At 39.6% G+C, this 23,055-nt stretch overlaps 1 pseudogene; it reads left to right on the plus strand.

Annotated features, from left to right (window-relative positions):
* Positions 1-18,125: 18,125 nt before the first annotated feature.
* On the plus strand, positions 18,126-18,242 carry LOC145266745 (5S ribosomal RNA; annotated as a pseudogene).
* The last annotated feature ends 4,813 nt before the right edge of the window (positions 18,243-23,055 follow it).

Consider the following 23,055-nt stretch of genomic DNA (forward strand, 5'->3'; position numbering starts at 1 on the left):
GCAGCAGCTAGGGACAGAAAAGTATACACAGATACAGTTTTTGTACTCCAAGTTCACTAACGAACCATTCCTAGTCAATGTTGGTCAATTACAACATTTTCACTAACCGGATATCGACAGTCTACCGCGGCAGCAATTTCTTTCCCTCTTTTTAGAGCACATCGACAATGATCTCTACAACATATTAACTGCATTATCGTAAGCGGCAAATTATCCGCAGCAGTTCGTCTGTCTCCTACTTCTCATTCTCACTATTACCTTCCTTCTTTTTATCATCATCAAAGTTCATCATATAACAGTTCAGAGACTAGTCAAAATCTCGATTGGTTTTTAGTAAAGATATTCGTTAATTTAAATTCTAATAGAAATGAGAATTTTATCCGGAAAGTACATACAAGATTTGGGAGGGGGTTGTGGGGTCTTTATTGCTAAATCTAAATCTGTAATTTCTTGACTAAGAAACGCCTAAATATATATTTTTTAACTCTTTATGTGCACTGGTCTAAAAATAATCAGGTTTTTTTTAATTCTAATGGATTCAAACTTCTAATCATAACTCAGACAATCACTGCATTGCGCAAGGGCAATCGAATCTGACCTTATAATCGCCAAACCGGACGTGACGTATGTTTTTATTAAGGCAAACAATCGAAAAGAGGTGATGCCTTTCGAAAATATCAGCGAAAAAAGCGACCCCTTATGTAGAAAAGTGCTCAGTTAAGCGTGAAGAAATTAATGTTTTTTTGGTCAATTTTTCGATATTTGTTGTCTGAAAGGTCTGGCTTCAAAATGATACAATTCACGTGAAAATCTGTCGCCTCTCCCGAAAGTGTGTGCGAGATATGCATACACACACACACACACACACATATATATATATATATATATATATATATATATATATATATATATACATTGAAACAGAAAGGCGAGATTTATATTAAAGATTATGTTCGACCTAATATATAGTAATAGTTTTAAAATATTTTTAAAAATAACACGTGCACCACCACGGAGAATCGAAACCATAATGTTTTGCTTACGAGTTACTTGTAAATTTGACGGTAATTCCTGAGCTATGAAGACATCTTTGCGGCAAGGTTAAAAATAAAAGAATTAACAAATAGCTATTACGTTACGCATGCATATTCATAATATTGTCGTTCGACCATCACCTGGCAAATTAATTTTATTTTAGTTTTCATACATTTGAACCGATTTTGGTTAGCTAAGATCCAAATATAAAGTTTGGCATTAGTTAGAATGCTCTATTTATTAAATTTCATGTTCGTTGACTAAACACTGACGGAGGGGTTTGGTAGGAAAAGTTTTCAAACAAATATATTTACTCATACATGTATATATATATATATATATATATATATATATATATATATATATATGCATACAGAGAGGTTTTTGTTTAATGTAAATATGTTACGCAAATATTATGCAAGTATAAATCATGTAGAATATATATATGAATATAATAATACGTAATAATTAACTAAAGATGATCATCTCACGAGAAAACCGAAAAATAAAACTGATAGGGAATTGATTAAAATTAATGTTTAAAAGAATATGCAAGACAAAAATTGACAGCGTTATTGCGAAGGGAAATGTACACAGACACAGACAGACAGAAAGACACACATACATGTTCACTTTTATAGGATAATATATATATATATATATATATATATAGAGAGAGAGAGAGAGAGAGATAAATAGATAGAATTTATGCAAATATATAAAAGTATTGATGCAAATTATAAATGTATAGAAAAAAGACTTATGCGCCACCACCGACAATCGAAACCAAGACGTTTAGCTTACGATTTATTTTGGCTTTGCCGTTAATGACTGAGCTATGAAAACATGTTCGCTGCAGGGCTAAAAATTTTAACATGAACAAATAGCTACTACGTCATGCATTCGTAATGCCAGCATTCGACCTTCACCTGGCAAATTTAATTTTTTAAAAAAATGTTCACATTTTGCAACGATTTTTCCGGGCTAAAACCCAAATGTAAAGTTTCGCATGGATTCAAATACCTCATATATGAGGTTTCATGTCTGTAAACCAAACACTCTAGGAGAAGTTTGGTAGGCAAAATTTGTTCAACAAAAATATATACGTATACATAAATATATATGGAATCAATTTTGTGTTTACTACACACTTTTTACGCAAATATTATGCAAGTATAAATCATGTAGAATATCTGCATGAATTACACGTAATTATTAATTATTTATTCACGCTTTATTAACTATTACACGTAATAGTAAACTAAAGATGATCATCTCATAAGAAAACCGAAAAAAACTAACAGGGAATTAATAAAAATGAATGTTTAAAAGAATATGTAAATTAGAAAGTGAATGTAATTCCACGATTCATATATAATAAAGTTGTATTTTTTTAAAAATAAATAAAAAATGTGTTTTATATGAATAGCAATAGATAAAAATACCCATATATATATCTATCTATCTATCTATCTATCTATATATATATATATATATATATATATATATATATATATGAATAAAAAAGAATACGAAAGGCATAAAAGCTTATAACTTTTCTTTATTCGTTTTCAATTAGTGACGTGCAGGAATACAAAATAATATTGTGAAAAAAAATTAAAAAACTTTTTTTATAAGTACATAATTTTCGACCGATCCTTCAGTCTTCATCGGTGTAGTCTATATATATATATATATATATATATATATATATATATATATATATATATATAAGGGAGAGGGGGGAGAGGCAGGAGAGAAAGGTAGCATAATCATTTTTTCCTCTGGTAAGCAGTTCAAGGAAGCATGAACACTAGTACATTTTGTTTTTGATAAAACGAAAACGAACGTAGTAGGCACGGTTTATTTTGCAATTTTTAATGCATTTAGCAAACGAAAACACATTTACCACGAAAATATTCGAATTTTCAAATGTGGGGGTTCGTTCTTATTGTTTTCTCCGTGCTCTTTAAATGACGACAAAAATGTAAACTGCAGAAATATTAATATATTTACCTAATAACTATGTGAAGATTTTAAAATTCTAACGAAATATTTACCTCTTTTTGTCTTTTTTCTAAAAAAAAACTTGCGTAGAATAGTATTTACGCTCCACATTCTATGACCGATGTCTCTGACAACAGAGAAGAAACTTATGTTTACGACGCCAGGATGTACGTATCTAACCTTACCGCATGCTTGTTTTAATATTTAAGTCATGGATTTAGCTTTGTACATCAGGTGGCTTCATGCGTTCTGTGGCCCTTTCGGTGGGGCATTAGAATACACCGACTGCCCCCCTGCAGGGGGTAAAAGTCCATCAATGGGGGTCCTGGATATGACCTTAAACTATATCCTGTGGTGAGGTCCCAGCTTGTGGGCTATGGGGAGTGTAGAGCCACCCTTTAAAAACCATTGCTCCCAGGTCCACTCTGACCCAGAGTGGTAGTACCTGTTAGGGTTCCAACTATGGGTTAAATAGAAGCTCATTTGGAAACAACAAATATATTCTATTAAAAATTGTTTCAAAATCTTTGGATTCGGCATTAAATAACCCGAAAGGGGTTGATATGCCGTAAAACAAAAACAACCAACCAACCAACCAACCAACCATGCGTTCTGTGAAGATATATTTTTTTATGAGAAAAAGAACATTAAACTCATCTCTATAATCATATGAATGCACTTTTGTTTGTGTATTTGTGTGAGTTCATTTCTTATAGACTCTAAAATTGCTGAACGGATGTTCTTTAAAATTTGCAGAATTTTAGTGTATAAGTCTGGGAGTGATCTTAGTAAAGTTTTGTCTCACAATATCTCCGATAATTACCGATAACCGATAATCGAAACCGTTATTTTAATTTATCTATCGTCAGTAAAGTTATTTTGTCCATGTTGTTGATTAGCAACAATGATAGAACAACGGACCGTAAAAATGTTTGCTTTTTTGGTGTGTTTGTTTGTTTGTTTTTTATTTTATTTATTTTATTTTTTTTTTTTGCATGAGGTGGTCTGTAGGTTCAAACTCCGCGCGGAAATTTCTTAATTTTTTTTTCATTAACTGTAAAGAATTTTATAAGACTTGAAAATGTACGTGTTTTTTTTTGTTCGTTTTGTTTACATGGCGTGGTGTTAAGGTTCAAACCCCGCACGTAACTTTCTTAATGTATTTTTTTTTTTCGTTGACTGTAAAGAATTTTATATTAAATAAATTTATAAAACAAACAGTAGGTTCACTAGAGTGCAATGTAGAATAACATATATTTTGTACTAAGCTACTGCATAGAGGCATGTACCGCTTCCTCCCGGGCGATTCACGGATTTCGATGACAATAGAAATATAAGAGTGTAAAATATCCGTTCATCCTCATTCAATCCCGACCAACGTCGGTTCTTCCTACGAGTCTTAAAAATAGAAAATACCACGACACAACCCGCCCCATTGATGTGTTCCCAAAATATATGATCATCGATTAAGTAGATTGTGGGTTAATTCGGTCCATACAAATACATCAACATTTAAACATATTTTTTATAAGGGTAATTTAAATGGCCGAATAGGTTAATATGATTCAGAGCAAGTTTATTGTTTTATTGAACTTTAAAACAAGTGCACGTTTCCTTCTAATCTGATATCTTCAAATGATGTATGGATACTTTTTGAACACGCCTCGTATAATCGTGTAAGCGGTCGATATCAATTTCAGCCCGGATCGTAAATGTTGCTTCATTACGGATATCAATCAGCTTTTTCGTTCGTATCAATTCACAGAAGCTGGGATTAACGACTTTCGGTCAATTGTCATTGGTTGTCTTTGATTCTATCTTGTCTGCCTTCGCTGATTGGATGACTTCTATTTCTTTCTGCGTGCTCTCTCACATTCTTACTCTCTCTCTCTCTCTCTCTCTCTTTCTCTCGCTCTCTCTTCTCCTTTGTCTTTCGCTTTCTCTTTCGATTCACGTATGAGTCCACTACCTTTGTAACAACCCCTATTTATTCCACGTAGCATTGAATCCCTTTCAAGATTCTCCTTTTAATCCCTTTCATCCTGATTTTCTCTATTATCATCGGAATAAGTCGCTTATTCCGGTTAAGTAACTTAGTTGTATGGAGATAACTTAATTCGATAGTTCAATCGAACTTATCGATTGACCGGCAATATAGGCGTTATTGTATCGGAGATTTTTAAATCTTTGGGGCGTTTTTTTTTTCTTTTGCTTTAGATGAACCTTTCATTCTTTCTCACTGTCAGTATATCTCTGTAGTAGCAGATAAAGTATTCCTTTTTTTTATAAATTTTTACATCGGCGTCACCATTTATCAAGTTGAAAGCCACACGAGGATAGTAGTTAATAAGTGTACGGCGGTCAGTAAGAAACAGCGTATTTTAGTTAGTAGTGGGAATGGTCTAGAAATATACTATGTAAGGGTGGCTCATCAAGAAGTTGTTTACATTAGACTTGAAGAGGAACATGTTTTAATTAGCTGGAAAGCAGGCCAACGAAACAGATTTCCACAAGCGGATTTTTTTTTTAAAGTTCTCTGTTCATAGATTTTGCATTTAGATTTAGGCACAGAAACAGAGTGGGAGGGACAGTTGATGGTCGTTGAAACTAGAGGAATGTGTGTTTTTTTGTGAAAGTTTTGCAATGAGGGACCATAAAGTAAATATAAGTCGAGCACTGGGCATGAAAATTACGATAGAGTAGAGATGTGCTCACAACGATTGTTCTGTGGGAAAGAAGTAACTAAAAACTAAAAGGAGCGTCGATTTCTAGCCTTTTGGTCAAGATCAAAGTGTAGTATCTGTTCCGGCAGATACTGCACTTAAGATAATTTGTACCAGTCAATGGAGGGGAAACCCTCTATACTGGGACAATTATTATTTTTGATAACCAGAGTGCCCCCTTTTTGCCTACTTTTAGGGGAGCTGGTTTTTACCTCACATTAAAAACGGCCTTGTGCCTAATTTGCTCAGTGGGGGAGCAAATAAATACCATCTGTTCCGGCAGATACTGCAAGCTATGACAAGCTATGACTAGCAAAGACCAGATGTGGGGGCAACCCCACATGCCTGACCTTTAACCAGCTCCCACTTCCCCCTCCCTTCACTCCTCACATTAAAAATCGGCCTTGTGCCTAATTTGCTTGGTGGGGGAGCAAATAAATACCATCTGTTCCGGCAGATGCTGCAAGCTATGACTAGCAAAGATCAGCTATGACTAGCAAAGACCAGATGTGGGGGCAACCCCACATGCCTGACCTTTAACCAGCTCCCATTTCCCACCTCTCGGGAGCTGGTCCCCTTTTTCCCTTCCCCCTCCCTTCACTCCTCACAATAAAAATTGGCCTTGTGCCTAATTTGCTCGGTGGGGGAGCAAATAAATACCATCTGTTCTCTCAGTTACTAAACTTTCCGCCACCGGGCTTTCGGGCTAGGTTAAGGTGTTTTCATACTAACCTTCGTTAGTAAGGACCGACCCCCTCCTTTAGGGGAGTCAGGACCTAAAGGACCGACTCCACATTTGTGGGAGCTTGGACCCGGAAACCGATCCCCTTTTTTGGGAGACTGGAATCTCGGGACCAGCACCACTAGCTGGTAGTTGAGACCTGCTTTTGTTGTTTTTGCATGCATTTTTTCTTCGTTCCGGTCTCTTCCCTCTAGAGACAGGGGATGGTCTAATTTCTCCACACTTAATTGCCTGAGCAGCACTCTGACCTGCCAGGCCCAAACTTTGTCTATCTTCGCTGCTCTCCCAGTGGATCGAGCAGACAGGGTTCTCTTTCTCGCTTCCGTTGGGGTAAGTTAGTGGGTAGTGTGACGTGGGGTAGGGCGGGTGCTTCGTTTCTGCTCCCCTCTGTGGGCAGGGATGCCTATCCCCTCTCTCTTAATTGCGACGCGGCACTCTGACCCGCTAGCACCCACTGCATCTTTCTTCTCTGCTCTCCCCCCTCACGGGGGGATCTGAGCTGCTAACCCGACATCCCTGTGAGGGGAAGTCAAAAACTCTAATTTCTTCAAAGTCCGCTCCTCCCCCTCCATTCCCCTGGGTTTTCTTTTCCCCCACTACACTTTGGTCCGCGCCAGCGGCCAGTGCAACCGCCACGATGCCAGGCAGGAGGGGTACGTCACCCCAAATGCGCAGCATCTCAAGTGCTAACGACTCCCTATGTGAGGGAGCTGATGCATCTCCCGGCGAGACGGCGCCAGGAAACAAGGTAGGGCCCCGGCGCGCGGCGACCTTGGAAGAAAGCGGGAGGGTAGGGCCGCAGCCCGCGGCGACCCCCCGAAAAGCACCTGCAACCGCTCCCCACGAGGGCAACCCAGCGGAAAAAGCTGCCGTTAAGTCACTAGCTGGGGAAAGTGCAGAACCTAGCCAACCAGCTGCACCCCAGGACGGCAGAACCAAGGGAGGAAGACCGGGGAACCCATCCCCCGCTCCCCAAAAGGGCCACTCCCCAACAGAAAAGGAGGAAAACAGCACCGCGGACCAAACCGAAGTGCTGGATGAAGATGTAATAGCCTCCATCTGCTCACTATTCAGCGGGGAAGACAGTGATTGGCCCCCCAACACTCCCCAAGAGGACCAAATACGGAAAAGGGGTGACTCTCCGGCCAGTGGTAACAAAAGCAAGCTGGAAGGAGAGACACTCTTGACAGTACCCACTAAGGCTCCAGCTGGGAACACGGCACCAGAAGGGGAGACACCTCCATCCCCCAAGGGGACAGCCACCCAGCAAAGGAAGAAAATAAGAAAGGGGAGCGGCCCGGAGAGCAAACCAAGCCAGGACGAAACAACGTCAAAGACACAATGGCCTACTTTGCCTGGTAACGGCCCAGTTCCGAAACCAAAAATGCCCATAACAAGAGAGAGCCCAACAACACCAGCTACGCCCCCCAACCCGAGTCCAGCTGACACCCACCAGGATGGAGGACCGGCATGGGGCCCCAAAGAGCAGCAAGGGAATTTGACGCCCGAAAACTACAGAGCACTCTTCGACTCCACTTACAAGAAGTATACCCAGGGGAACAACATCCAACCCCTCCCGGGTCAAGTGGAAGTTCTGGAGAAAAGAGTGCTCTCGCTGATAACTTCAGACACCAAGACAAGGGGTCTGACGGGCGTCAACAAGGACACCATGATGAACGTGTTGCTGGAGCAGAACATTCCCGCCAACTACATCTGTAGAAGGAGTTACGCACAGTGGGATGTTCTGCTCCCCACCTCCGAAGACGCAGTCAGGCTGTCCAGGACCTGCCATCAGAGCAGGAACATAAAGCTCCAACCCATCTATATGAACAAGAGGAGAGCAAATGTTTCTGCTCTAAACGTCCCCTGCTATATGGAGGCCAAACAACTGGGGGCTATCCTAAGCCAGTATGGAGACGTAGAGGAAGTCACCCCGGTCCGCGGATTAAGAAACATCATGACCGGGGACTACAAAGTACAGATGGTCCTAGACAAGGCTGGATTCTACGCCATCCCAGCCACACTCAAGTTCGGAGAGTGGACACTCTCCCTTATAGTGGAAGGGAGGAGGCGTCATTGCTGGCTGTGCACACAACAAGGCCATATGGCGAAGGACTGTCCAAAGAGGAATGGAGGGAAGAAGCCCACAAAAGCGGCGGGAACAAGCGTGACAACAAATCAAGCCGCTGCTCCCGCGCCGGCCGCAAATCCTCCAGAGGCACCGACAGGCTGGGTGACGGTCGTAAAGAAAGGCAAGATCAACAAACAGCCATCCTTGCAGACAGTCACCCAAGACCAAGAACAACCGAAGAGCGAGACGGAGAAAATGGACACACAGACACCCTCCTCCTCAAACAAGAGGAAACTACCAGAATCTGAGGAGGAGGCCGCGTCAGATGTAGAGGAAGAGACAACAACAGTCTCTATGGCCCTGAGCGCAACAGAGATCAGGAGGGCCAGGAGGAGGAAAAGCCGCAAGACACGCGCAAACCCTCCTACCCCCACTGAGACTGAGAAGGACTCCCTCGCAACAACAACACAGGATGAGCCCCCTGTGATCCCAACACCCCAGCCACCCGAACAACCTCCCTCCTCTCCTATAAAGGCCCCAAGAAACTCTTCCCGCCCCTCATCCCGTGACAGGAGCCAACAAGAAGAAAACGAGCAGGCTACCCCCTCCCCAAGCGCTCAGCCTCCCCATCAACCAAAAGAGGTCCCCTCCCCCACTCCCAAAGTCCGCACTGAACGGACCAAAAAGCTCCCCTTCCTGCCAGAAAGCAGGATTTGTGAAACAGACCCTCTCCAACCGGCTCCGGACCTTAAAGGACAACAGAAGGTCCGGTACAATAAACTTAAAAACTTTGAAAAAGTCGGTGGAGACCTAGTAACAGACCCCACTAAATTCAAGGACGCTCCCTTGTTGACCACTTTCGTTAGGGTCAACAAGGACGCTAGGACTGGAGGAATGTGAGCAATGATTAAGGCAGCGAAGAATGCGATCCCAGGCCAGCAGCTGGTGGATAGGGACCATCCTTCACTGACCAACATTTTCTTTAAATGTGAGGGTAGAATCCCCATGTATGTACACCCATCGCTATACAGGGCACTCGAACTAACCTTCCCCCTGGACGTGGGGGGCGTGGCCAAGGATGGATCACCTTCATCGGATTTACTTACCGGCAGCCTTGGCCAGGCCTGCCATGTCCTCACTGCCCAGGATTTCAGACCCGTCTGTGACAGTGCTTGAGGTAAGTGATCATGTCTTTGAACTTGGCTACATTGAATGTGAGGGGCATCAGGTGTCGAAGCAAGGCCTCGCGCGTTGTGAGAGACTTGGTGTCCCTCAAGGTAGATATTGCCGCTATCCAGGAGACCCACTTTGTTTGTGACGGGGATTGTCAGGTGCTGGTAAACGATTACGATGTCTACTCAGCATATGGCAATACCTATTGTCGTGGAATCTCCTTGCTAGTGAGTCGCACCCTGTCAGCGTCGGTGAATGTTGTTCACGCAGGCGAGGACGGGCGGGCGCTTGTTGTTGATGTTGCTGTTAATTGAAGTGTTTTTCGGATTGTTGCTGTTTATGCTCCCAATGCTGCTGTAGAGAGGGCAACCTTTTTTCGACGGTTGGAGGGCTTCTTAGTGGATCCGGAACGGTTAGTTTTAATGGGGGATTGGAATGCAATCCTTGATCCCAAAATAGATAAGGTCGGGGGGACTAGCGGGTCGGCGTGGTGTGACAGCAGTCTGTCTGACCTGATGGCCTCGTGCGATCTCGTCGACAGATTTCGTCTGGATCATCCGGGGCGGGAGATGTGGACGTGGCATCCTGTAGTGCCTTCCCATCCAAGCACTTACTTGGATCGGATGTTAGTTAGAAGAGGCGATGTAGACTTCCTATCTTGCCCCACGTTCCACTTGCTAGGACACTCGGACCATAAACTTGTTATGGCCCGTTTGAGCTTAAGTGCTAGGCCTAAACTGGCCGGATACTGGAAGTTCAACAGCACCTTGTTGGAGCTGGAGGACTACCGGTTGAAGGTCACTGAGCTAATTCAGCGGGCTTTAGTGGGGGCGGTTACAGGGAGTACGTGGTGGGTTAGTCTCAAGGCCAACATTAGGCGCTTCTCTGTCCAGTATAGCCAACGCCTCGCGATAGATAAGGCTAAGGCAAAGAAGCGTTTAGAGGATAAGCTGACCCGGGCGGTGGAGGGGGGGCCCCCTAGAGTTAGCACTAGCTAAACAAGATCTCAACCGCTTGGCTAGCGAGCGGTATGAAGGTCAAGTAGTTAGGGCTAGGTTAAAGAATGTTTCTAACGAGGCTGTGAATGTTGACGCTGTTGAGCGTAAGGCTGCTTTAAGGCGCGGTTCGGATGGGTACATTCGTAAAGTACATAACCTGGAAGGACACCCCTTAGTATCGACTCGGGAGATCTGCGAGGGGTTTCGGGAGCATCTATCGGTGCGCTTCACCCAACTACCCGGACTCATGGTTGATGAGTTTGGCAGCTATTTGGCTGACTCGCCCCGCCTCACGGCGGCTCGGGCGGCTAGCTGTGATGGTCTTATTACTGAACATGAGGTCATTACGGCGTTGAAGCAGGTCGGCTATAACAAATCCCCGGGGCTTGATGGTTTACCCTACGAGTTTTACTTGAGGCTGTCGCCCATGTTGGTCCCTATTCTGAAGGATATGTTCAACCATTGGTTTGCCCAGGGTTCCATCCCTGGACAGGTGACCAAGGGTGTGATCACATTGCTGAGGAAAGGTCAACGGCATGGTGGGAGGGAAAACTTTGATGATTTTAGGCCCTTGACTCTGCTAAACACAGAGTTAAAGATTTTGGCAAAGATTCTTGCGAATCGCTTGCAGGTTGTCATCACTGACTTGATCGAACCGGACCAGACTTATGCTGTGAAGGGAAGATCGATTCAAGACAATTTGCACTTGATACGCTCGATCATAGAGGGGACAGAAGACGACGCCGAAGCCGCGCTGATCAGTTTGGATCAGTCCAAGACATTCGATAGGGTCGACCATCGGTCCCTAGGATCTGTGCTAGAGGCCGCCGGATTTAATCCGGACTTCCGCAAGTGGATCTTTGTTCTGTATGACAGGCCGACGGTAGCGGTGCAGATCAACGGTAAGCTGTCGGAGTCATTCGCTGTCTCTCGGTCGGTGCGACAGGGTTGTCCGCTGTCGCCTCTGTTGTATGTCCTGGCATTGGAACCCCTCCTTCGCAAGTTAAGGGACGAGGCGGCTACACCAGTCCTGCGTGGAATAGCTCTCCCTGGAGGCACACGAGCCAGGGTTTCCGCGTTCGCCGATGACGTCACCGTGTTCGTGTCTTGCCTCACGGACGTTCAAGCGGTGGTCGAGGCGCTCGCTCGATACGAAGAAGTAACAGGGGCCATCTTCAACCGTAGCAAGACTGTTGGCCTGCGGTTGGGGGACTGGACCGGGGTAAACTCGCTTCCAGGTATTTTCAGCTGGACCGATGGACCGGTCCGCATTCTCGGTGTCTGGTTTGGACCGGGACTTCAGCTGGAAAAGAATTGGTCGGAAGTACAGTCTAAGGTCAAATCGTCAGTAAAGACTTGGATTGGAACGAAATTGTCCGTGAAGGGTCGGGCGGAGGCATGTGCTACATACGGGGTTCCGCTCATCCTTTACCGTTTGTCTGTACTTCCTCTCCCTGCAGAACGACTAACCCGCTTACAAGGTCGCCTCGATTCACTTTTGTGGAACGAGGGTAAGCATTATGTCTGCAGAGAGGTCTGTGTTCAAAATCCGAGCGAGGGAGGCCTGGGTCAGCCCAGTCCCTTGTGTCATAGAAACGCCGAGAGATTGGCTTTCCTGGGTCGTTCGCTTGAAGGAGACGCTGCTTGGGTCCCTGTAGTTGAGAACTCGTTTCCCAATCTCAAATCCAACCCTTCGGTAGAAGGTCGTCGTAGACCGAAGGGGGAGTCCAAGTTCTTCTCCGAATGCCGAACCGCTCTTAGAGCTTTGCCGGGGACCAATGTCCTCGATCAGCCAAGGAAGAAACTGTATCGGGATTTAGTGGAGGGGACCGCGAAGGATCCACTTTGTAGGCGGATGGGATGGTCGATGGAGGTTGTCCGTTCTCAATGGTGTTGGGCGCCGGGACGGGAGATTCTGAATAACTCGGAATTCTCCCTGACTTGGCGACTGGTCCGAAATGCGCTGCCCCTCTTCGACGTACTTTTCCGGTATAAAGAACATCCAGCCGCTTCTGTCCGTGCTGTGACGAACGCGAGCCCGAAACAATCGAGCACGCGTTTTTTAGTTGCAGCCGGATACAGCCCCTATTAAGGTACGTCGAGGGGGTAACAGCTCGCATCGATGCCGAGTGTCTGCTCGATCTCGACGTAGGAACCTTTGTGTACAACATGGAGCCGCCGTTCCCCAGGGAGGAAAGTTTGGTTTTCCTGGCGATCCTAGCAGTAGCGCGCATGACCATTTGGATCACGCGCCTCAAGTTGGTCCACGAAGGGATATCTGTTCCTGATCGGGATCTGATCGTTTACTTTAAACATTTGCTTAAAGTAAAGATCAGATGCGATTGGAAGAGGTTGCCTAGAGCGGAATTTGACAAGAGGTGGGTGCACAGCACTAGTTTGTGCATCCGTCGAGGAGCCAAGTTTCAATACGTGTTCCCTCCTTAGGCATGGCATGGGCGGTGCTGGGTCCTACGGAACCCATCCCGCCTAGGTTAGCATTATAAGTTCAGTAAAGTAACTCTTGACTGGTGGTACAAATGAGATCCTGTTCCTGATTTCATTTTTTGGTATTAGAGAACCTCTGAGTCTGCCCAACCCCCCTGCTCCTCATTTTTATTTTCTGATGCCCCCGGTCATCCCCCTACTCAGAGGTCACCTTCCTACCCCCTCCATCCGTTGTTTTATTTTCTCCCACCTCCATTAAGGCGACTTCCCCAAACCCCATTAGGGATGCTCTGCTTGTTTTCGGTTCCCCGGAAAACAGTGGGGGATCTAGCCACATAGAATAGTACAGGGGGGTCTTACTAACAACACATTAGTAGTTTTTTTCCTTATTTTTGAAATGAACATTTTCATTAGTTATTTCCCACTCCACGAACATTTTATGCCAATTAATTCAAGAACTCTTTCTAATGAAATCGAACTTTATTTTCTCACACATACACACACACACACACACAAAAATGCACACACAACATACAGAAATGAATATACAAATTGTACATAGTTAAATTTTACATTGAACGCTGGGGTTATTAGTTAGATTAGGATCCACAGAGTGATTGAGGTATTTTGGTAAATGTTGCCAGTCAAGAGTAAGACTTCAAAGTCTCATCTTTTACATAGTCAAAAAGACCCTGTACTCTCCCCCTCCCAATTTCTTGTAGGGCCTTGTGCCTAATTTTGTTGAATTGAATTTTTTGTACGTTTTTTATGTTCAATTTTTTCTTTCTCAATAAAATATATAAACAAGATCAAAGTGTAGTATCTGTTCCGGCAGATACTGCAAGCTATGACTAGCTATGACTAGCAAAGACCAGATGTGGGGGCAACCCCACATGCCTGACCTTTAACCAGCTCCCATTTCCCACCTCTCGGGAGCTGGCCCCCTTTTTCCCTTCCTCCCCCCTTCACTCCTCACATTAAAAATTGGCCTTGTGCCTAATTTGCTCGGTGGGGGAGCAAATAAATACCATCTGTTCTTCAGATGCTGCACTTTCATTTCTTGTTCTCTTTCAGTGGAGGAGAAATCCTTCACGATTGAGACAATTTTTATTTTTATACCTTTTCTCCACGTTAAAAAACGACCATGGTGTCTAACTCTGTCCCGTGGGGAGGCATAGTAAATAGGTACTATGCTTTGAAGCGTGTTTAAAACTTTGTCGAGGCGAGATAATACGCTCTGAGCAGTTCCTCTCAGACATGGCAACGTTACTCCATTTTTAAACGTATCTGGCTCTTATAACGGTAGTGGAACGCTTCGAGTCTTTGATATTTTCTGGGGCAGTAAAATGACGCAACAAATTTTCGGTGACCTTGCAGATTAAATAAACGCCTGGCCTTCTTGGCTTGGAGACAAAAATCTTAGTTATACCTGGGGAGGAGAAACTCCAGTTATCAGATCATTCAATGTAGGGGGGACACTTCATACTGGTTGTCACTATCAATCTCCCCTACCCCTTTGCGGGGAGCTGGTGCCCCATTCCCTCCCCGTTTCTGTCTACATTAAAAAGACGTCCTTGTGCCTAATTTTCTCAAAGGGAAAGCAAATAAATGACCAAACGGATCTTCTTAAAAGTTTTTTAGGAGATTGACGTAAAATCGCTTTTGATGGCGCATTTCATATTCTCTAGTCAGCAAGAAAATGTAACAAGTTTAATATTTTAATAGAATATTTTATGCATATAAGTGCGAGGTGTTTTATCGCCATTAGTTATCGCTTTTATCAGGTGGTATTTTATCGCCGCTAGATACCAGTGCAGTATCTCGTCTGTTTAACTAAGCGGGGAAACATGCGAGCTATCGTTCGCTGACTTTTCGTCTAGTCTCTATTTAGGGAGAATGGACTTATAATAAATAAATTCATGATATCTTAGCTATAAGGTTGGTGCTAAAATAATGTCGGTTTTGACGTTCATATTTTTGTATATAAAAAAATACTTTATTTTTGCACCGACCTAATAGTTCTTTTTTTATTACATAAAGTTGAGTTTCTAAGCATAATCACGTTGACACACCGGTTCCTGTAAGACTACCGAAGTTAAGCAACAACGAACCTGATCGTTACTAAAATAAGTAGCATTTTATGTATTCGAGATGCAGCATGTGCTCTTGGCTTTTCTCGACATAGTTTTCAGTCATCCGGGACTTTTCTTGTCACAGGACATAAGCAGTGCCGAATAAGAATGGGTTTCCTTGAGGATTGCGCAACTCTTTCCTTATAAGTATACGAGCAGCTACTCTTAGAGGGTTATCGATTGTCTTTCTAACTTAATAATATGGATGGCGCGAACGAAGCGTGATAGATGTTACACTCGGTTAGATTATCAGTTTTCTACATTATTGGTATTGTCTCGTTCGTTTTAAAATTCCGAAGAAACTTACTTGAAAATGTGTTTCTCGCTTCGTAAACGCGATATCATTTGTCGTCATTCAACTAGTTTTTATCTTCGCCATTTAATCTCTGCCCTATATCCTTATTTACGTCACGAGTCTTTTATTCAAACATGAGAATTATTCTGTTCAAGTGATACTTGATATTATTAACGTCCTGTAACTCTTGTAAAAATAGACACTAGTTAACTTAATCAGCATTTACAGATGCTCCTTTATATAAAGCAAAATGGCCCTTAACGACTGAGGCAATACCTGGCTTTAATAGTGCACATTTTTTGAAGAAATGTATTTACACAATATAAAACGCATTCTTTTATCCTTTGCAGTCGACATATTATTAAAATCAGCACATCGTAGGAACCAGATGATTCTATTGCTGGTATTGGTTTCCCAGATATTTTTTCTATTCAGAATTCCTTCTAGAAAAACATTGGAGATTGCCGGAGGGACTGGGTAATGGTTGCCAACATCATATGTGAAAGTGAATTTTGTGGAGCGAACTGGATTAAAGCTTGGACACACAGGTTTTTAGATCGCGTCGTTAAAGGCTAGACCACCGTCTCATCTCTTTTACAACAATGAATAATATTTGATTTTTAAATAAAATGCCATCTTCAAAACATAGTTTTCAGAACAAATGTCTTTGAGATGCTATATTACAACGACACAATAAATATTATTGTTTTCAGAAAATCACGTAGACACTAGAAATGTCACATTTCACCTACTTCAGGAAAACTAATAAAAACCAAACTAATGCAAAAAAAAGCAAATAAAAGTGGAAGGCGCGTAATGTCGTAATAAATATTTCTCAAAGCTGACATAAAATATGCAAAGCAACTGAGACATTTAAACATTTATATAGAATAGTATAATTATCAAAATGATATATTTACAAAAATACGAGGTGCCTGCAATAAGCTTCCAGAAAGTTTTCAAGCATTTACACTTGTCGTAAATCTTTGTAAAACTCAGATTGTTATTGCTATACATCTTATAAATAGCAGTTATTATGATTTCAGGTTCAACACGGAGTGGAATACAACCTACTAAAGCCTGATTGCCACAGTTGTTGACTCCAAAAATGAAATCCTGACCTAAGGCCACTTTTCAAGAACAACATGCAATTAAATTATGTATAAAACACGCAGCCGTAAGTATGGCGTGCTTTAGAGTGAATCTAGCATCCGTTTATGTGCGTCCTAAGAGATTTAAGGCAGACCGGAAGGCTGTTTTGAATTATGAGGGGTGTGGGAGAAGTAGAGAAGTGAGAACACCAAAAGTGATTAGCCAAATAAAGAATTTCATGGATAAGAACCGTCGTGTGTCTACAGACACAATATGAGCCCAGCTCGATGCCAGTACGCGAACGGTACACACATTGTTTGCAAAGCTATTTTACCAAGAGGGGCATAAAGACAGCGTTTTACCCTTCCTATAGTCAATATGTTTTAGTATCCCTTAAGGTGAAGGAAAACCGTAGAGACTGTCGTTATGAAACGATTGAGGAGCTGGAAGAGCCTGTGACGAGATCATTGACAAGCTTGCACAAAGGGATGTTCATGGGGACTTCTAGAAGTTATTGGAATTGTACAAGTGTATTGCAGCCGGAGGAGATTACTTTGAAGGGAACTGGAGTTTCATGTCTGTACTACCAATAAAAGTGTCAATACAGAGAAAGTCTGGGAACTTATTAATAACACGGTGTTTCTCCTGCAAACAAAATCATATTGTATGGGTCCGGGAATTCTACTACTGGCATGGCTTTCCTCGATATATTTCTATTCAGAATTCTATCTAGAAAGACATCAGATATTACCGGAGGCGTCGCGTGAAAGTTGCTAGCATTCTAAGTGAAAGCGACTTTATTGGAGTCAACTGGGATTGGATTCGAGTATGGGTACATAGGTTGTCAGTCCGTGTCATTACGATTAGATCGCCGTCACTTCCTATAATGAATAGTTTTGTTATAAATAAAAGGTAATTTTCAGAATAGAATTCCAGCAATAAATGTCTTTGAGATTCTATTCAACAACGACAATATAAATACGATTGTCGAACAAAAGTTCGCAAATATACAAACACAAATGCAAAACTGAAAGAATGTTATATTTTATCTACTTCAGTAAAACTCATGAATAATTCAAATTCTCTGCCAGTAAGAATGCACAAAACAAATGCAAGTGTTAGATTCTAAAGACGCGTAATGGCGTAATGCATATTTCTAAAAACTAACATTTAATATGTAAATATTGAAACTACAGCATTAAATGCAAAGTCAATTAATCAACAACTATTATCATAAATAAATCATGAGATCTGAAATTTAGTGTCGTACAAAATAAACAAATAAATACATTAAAATGTGATTGTTATCAATACAAGCTAAGTAAATAACTATAAACTAATTATAAATGTACAAACATTAATGAAATTATAATGTAAATCTCACCTGTCTGTTTAAATGTATGTATGTATTTATGTACGGCTTAATCACGTTGACACACCGGTTCTCGTCGGATCACCGAAGTTAAGCAACGTTGAGCCTGGTTAGTACCATATGGGTGACCATTTGGGAAATCTAGGCGCTGTATGTACTCTCCGCTTATCTCGGCATTGTTTCAAGTCGTCCTGAACCTCTACTTTCCATTGGTGTAAAACAATGTCGACTCAGGAGAGGTGTGGTTGGAGATTGCGCAACTCCTGCCACAAAAATGTCACTTTTTAAAGATTTTGAAGTGGTCTTAAATTTCTGATCAGCAGTGTATATATATATACATATATATATATATATATATATATATATATATATATATATATATATATAAATATATATATATATATATATACGCATACTATTCCAAGTATATACATGGCCACAAATTAATTGTTCAGCGAATTCTCACTGCCTTCACGTAATCTATTACATATTAGGTATAGACATTCTCAAATAATATGAACAAATGTTTATACTAATGTAGTTTTATTTAAAAACTTATAGATATATTTTTACAAAGTTATGAATGGGCAAATATTTCCACTGGAAATAGATTTTTATTAGTTTAAGTTTGTGTCCTCGTGCGTTCATGTCACGTGTATAGATCAGTATATTATATAAATTGCATACATTATAATTCTAATATTAGGTTGTGAGAACTATAAACTTAGTGATTTTGTGACAATGCCTTGTTAATGAATTATTATTATTATTATTATTATTATTATTATTATTTGCTTACAAGGAGCTTTCACGCAGGTCATGATTCAGACAATTGCACTTAAGGGAACAGCGAGGATACTAAAAAGAGCTCTCGGTTGGTTTTAATAAAAAAGCGGGGCAATGTTGGCAGCTGGTTTGGCTGCCCCATACCCGGCATTACAATCTTCAAAGGAAGAAAAAAAAATAAAATGTCATAAAGGATCTCTTCTTGAAAACAACCTGTGGTGTTTCCTGGAAACTGGATGACAACAAGTCTCCCAAGTTTTTTTTTCGTACTTTCCATCTCTTCCGATATCATTTGGCAAATTTATTGTATCATCGCAACAACCGCTTACCATTGATTTCTTACTAGCAGCACTCATTGGTCTCCACTGGAATTTGTGTGACAATATGACTCCTCAAGTCCCAGTTCTCTTCACACTTGTCCAGCGGCGGTATGGTCAGTACTATCTCCTCGGTCTTTCCATTATTATTACCCATTCTCGACTCTTTAGTATAAGCAAACATCTCTCCTTTCAAACACGCTGTGGTATTCCCCTGCAAGCTGTGTCAACAATTTCCCCAGGTTTCCAGTACTTTCTACCTCTTTCGATAACATTTGCAAATACATAGCTTATTATTATTGCTTATTATCATTGCTTTCTCGTTGATAGCGGCTATTGGTCTTCACTGATGTTTGAGTGGCAATAAGTCTCCCCCAGTGCCCAGTTCTCTTCGCACTTATCCGGCGGAGGTCTGGTAAGTTTCTTAGTCTTTTCTTCCTCCTTGAATCTTCTTGGTTATTTGGTTTCACTCTTTCATTGGGACAGGGTAGTGATACGGTAATATGAGGATTGGGGGTTGAAAACTTATAGATATGGGGCTTCAGTGTTCTTGGTTCTATGTAGTGCTTCATGTGTTGCCTTTGCAGCAGTTTGTCTTACCCGCGCTTAAATATTTAATATGCTAGAACTGCATCTTCAATATTTAATATGAAAAACTGTTTCTTCAACATTTAATATGAAAGAACTGCATGTTCAATATTACATATAGAAGAACTGCATCTCCAATATTTCATATAGAAGAACTGCATCTTCAATATTTAATATGGAAGAACTGCATCCCCAACATTTAATATGGAAGAACTGCATCTTCAATATTTATTATGGAAGAACTGCATCTTCAATATTTAATATGGAAGAACTGCATCTTCAATATTTATTATGTAAGAACTGCATCTTCAATATTTTACATGGAGGAACTGCACCTTCAATATTTAATATGGCAGACTGCATCTTCAATATTTAATATAGAATCACTGTATTTGCAATATTTAATATTGAAGACCTGAATGTTCAATATTTAATATGGAAGAACTACATTTTCAATATTTATATGGAAGAACTGTATCTTATATATTAAATATGTAAGAACTGCATCTTCGATATTTACATATGGAAGCACTGCCTTTTCAATATTTAATATGGAAGAACTGCATCTTCAATATAGAATATGGAAGAACTGCATCTTCAATATTTAATATGGACGAACTGCCTTTTCAATATTTAATATGTAAGAACTGCATCTTCAATATTTAATATGGAAGAACTGCATTTTCAATATTTAATACGTAAGAACAGCATTTTCAATATTTAATATGGAAGAACTGCATTTTCAATATTTAATATGGAAGAACTGCATTTTCAATATTTAATATGGAAAAACTGCATCTTCAATATTTTATATGAAAGAACAGCATATTCAATATTTATTATGGAAGAACCGCATCTTCAATACTAAATATGGAAGAACTGTATCTTCAATATATAATATGGAAGAACTGTATTTTCAATATTTAATATAGAAGAACTGGGTCTACAATATTTAATATGGAAGAACTGCATCTTTAATATTAAATATCGAAGAACTGCATTTCAGTATTTAATACGGAAGAACTGTATCTTCAATTTTTTATATGGAAAGAACTGCATCTTCAATATTTAATATGGAACAACTGAATCTTAAACATTTAATATGGACGAACTGTCTTCAATATTTCTTATGAACGAACTGCATCTTCAATATTTAATAGTAAGAAGTGCATTTTAATATTAAATATGAACGAACTACATCTTCAATATAAAATATGGAAGAACTGCATCTTATATATTTACTATAGAAGAACTGCATCTTTAATATTTTATATGGAATAACTGCAGTTTCAATATTTAACATGGAAGAACTGCATCTTCAATATTTAATATAGAATAACTGTATTTGCAATATTTAATATGGAATACCTGAATGTTCAATATTTAATATGGAAGAACTACATGTTCAATATTTATATGGAAGAACTGTATCTTATTTATTTAATATGTAAGAACTGCATCTTCGAGATTTACATATGGAAGCACTGCCTTTTCAATATTTAATATGGAAGAACTGCATCTTCAGTATAGAATATGGACGAACTGCCTTTTCAATATTTAATATGTAAGAACTGCATCTTCAATATTTAATATGGAAGAACTGCATTTTCAATATTTAATATGTAAGAACTGCATTTTCAATATCTAATATGGAAGAACTGCATTTTCAATATTTATATGGAAGAACTGCATTTTCAATATTTAATATGGAAGAACTGCATCTTCAATATTTTATATGAAAGAACTGCATATTCAATATTTTTTATGGAAGAACCGCATCTTCAATACTAAATATGGAAGAACTGTATCTTCAATATATAATATGGAAGAACTGTATCTTCAATATTTAATATAGAAGAACTGCATCTAGAATATTTAATATGAAAGAACTGCATCTTTAATATTTAATATCGAAGAACTGCATTTCAGTATTTAATATGGAAGAACTGTATCTTCAATTTTTTATATGGAAGAACTGCATCTTCAATATTTAATATGGAACAACTGAATCTTAAACATTTAATATAGACGAACTGACTTCAATATTTATTATGGACGAACTGCATCTTCAATATATAATAGGAAGAAGTGCATTTTTAATATTAATATGAACGAACTGCATCTTCAATATTAAATATGGAAGAACTGCATCTTCAATATTTAATATGGAAGAACTTCATCTTATATATTTAATATAGAAGGACTGCATCTTTAATATTTTATATGGAATAACTGCAGTTTCAATATTTAACATGGAAGAACTGCATCTTCGATATTTTATATGGAAGAACTGTATCTAAAATATTTAATATGGAAGAACGCATCTTAAATATATTATATGGAAAACCTGCATCTTCAATATTTAATATGGAAGAATTGCATCTTATATATTTGTTATGGTAGAATTGCATCTTCAATATTGTATATGGAGAAAATGCATCTTCAATATTTAATATGGACAAAATGCATCTGCATTATTTAATATGGACGAACTGCATATTCAATATTTAATATGGAAGAACTGCATGTTTAATATTTAACATGGAAGAACTTCATCTTCAATATTTAATATGGAAGAATTGCATCTTCAATATTTAATATGGAGGAACTGCTTCTTCAATATTTTATATGAAAGAACTGCTTCTTTAATATTTAATATAGAATACTTCTATCTTCAATATTTTGTATTGAAGAACTGCATATTCAATATTTACATATGGAAAGAACTGCATTTTCAATATTTAATATGGAAGAACTGCATCTTTAATATTTAATATTGAAGAATTGCATTTTTAATATTTTATATGGAAGAACAGCATCTTCAATATTTTATATGGAAGAACTACATTTTCAATATTTAATATGGAATAATTGCATCTTCAATATTTAATATGGGAGAATTGCATCTTTAATATTAAATATGGACATACTGTATGTGGAAAACTGCATCTTTAATATTTAATGTGGAAGGAATGCATCGGAAATATTTAATATGGACGAACTGCATCTTCAAAATTTTATATGGAACAACTGCATCTTCAATATTTAATATGGAAGAACTGCCTCTTTAATATTTAATACTGACGGACTGCGTCTTAAATATTTAATATGGAAGAACTGCGTCTGCAATATTTTACATGGAAGAACTGCATTTTCAATATTTTATATGGAAGAACTGCATTTTCAATATTTAATATGGAAGAATTGCATCTTAAATATTTCATATGGACGAACTGCATTTTCAATATTTAATGTGGAAATCTGCATCTTTAATATTTA

Source organism: Euprymna scolopes, chromosome 41 (assembly GCF_053919585.1).
Source record: "Euprymna scolopes isolate OS-2025 chromosome 41, ASM5391958v1, whole genome shotgun sequence".
Classification (NCBI taxonomy): Eukaryota; Metazoa; Mollusca; class Cephalopoda; order Sepiida; family Sepiolidae; genus Euprymna; species Euprymna scolopes.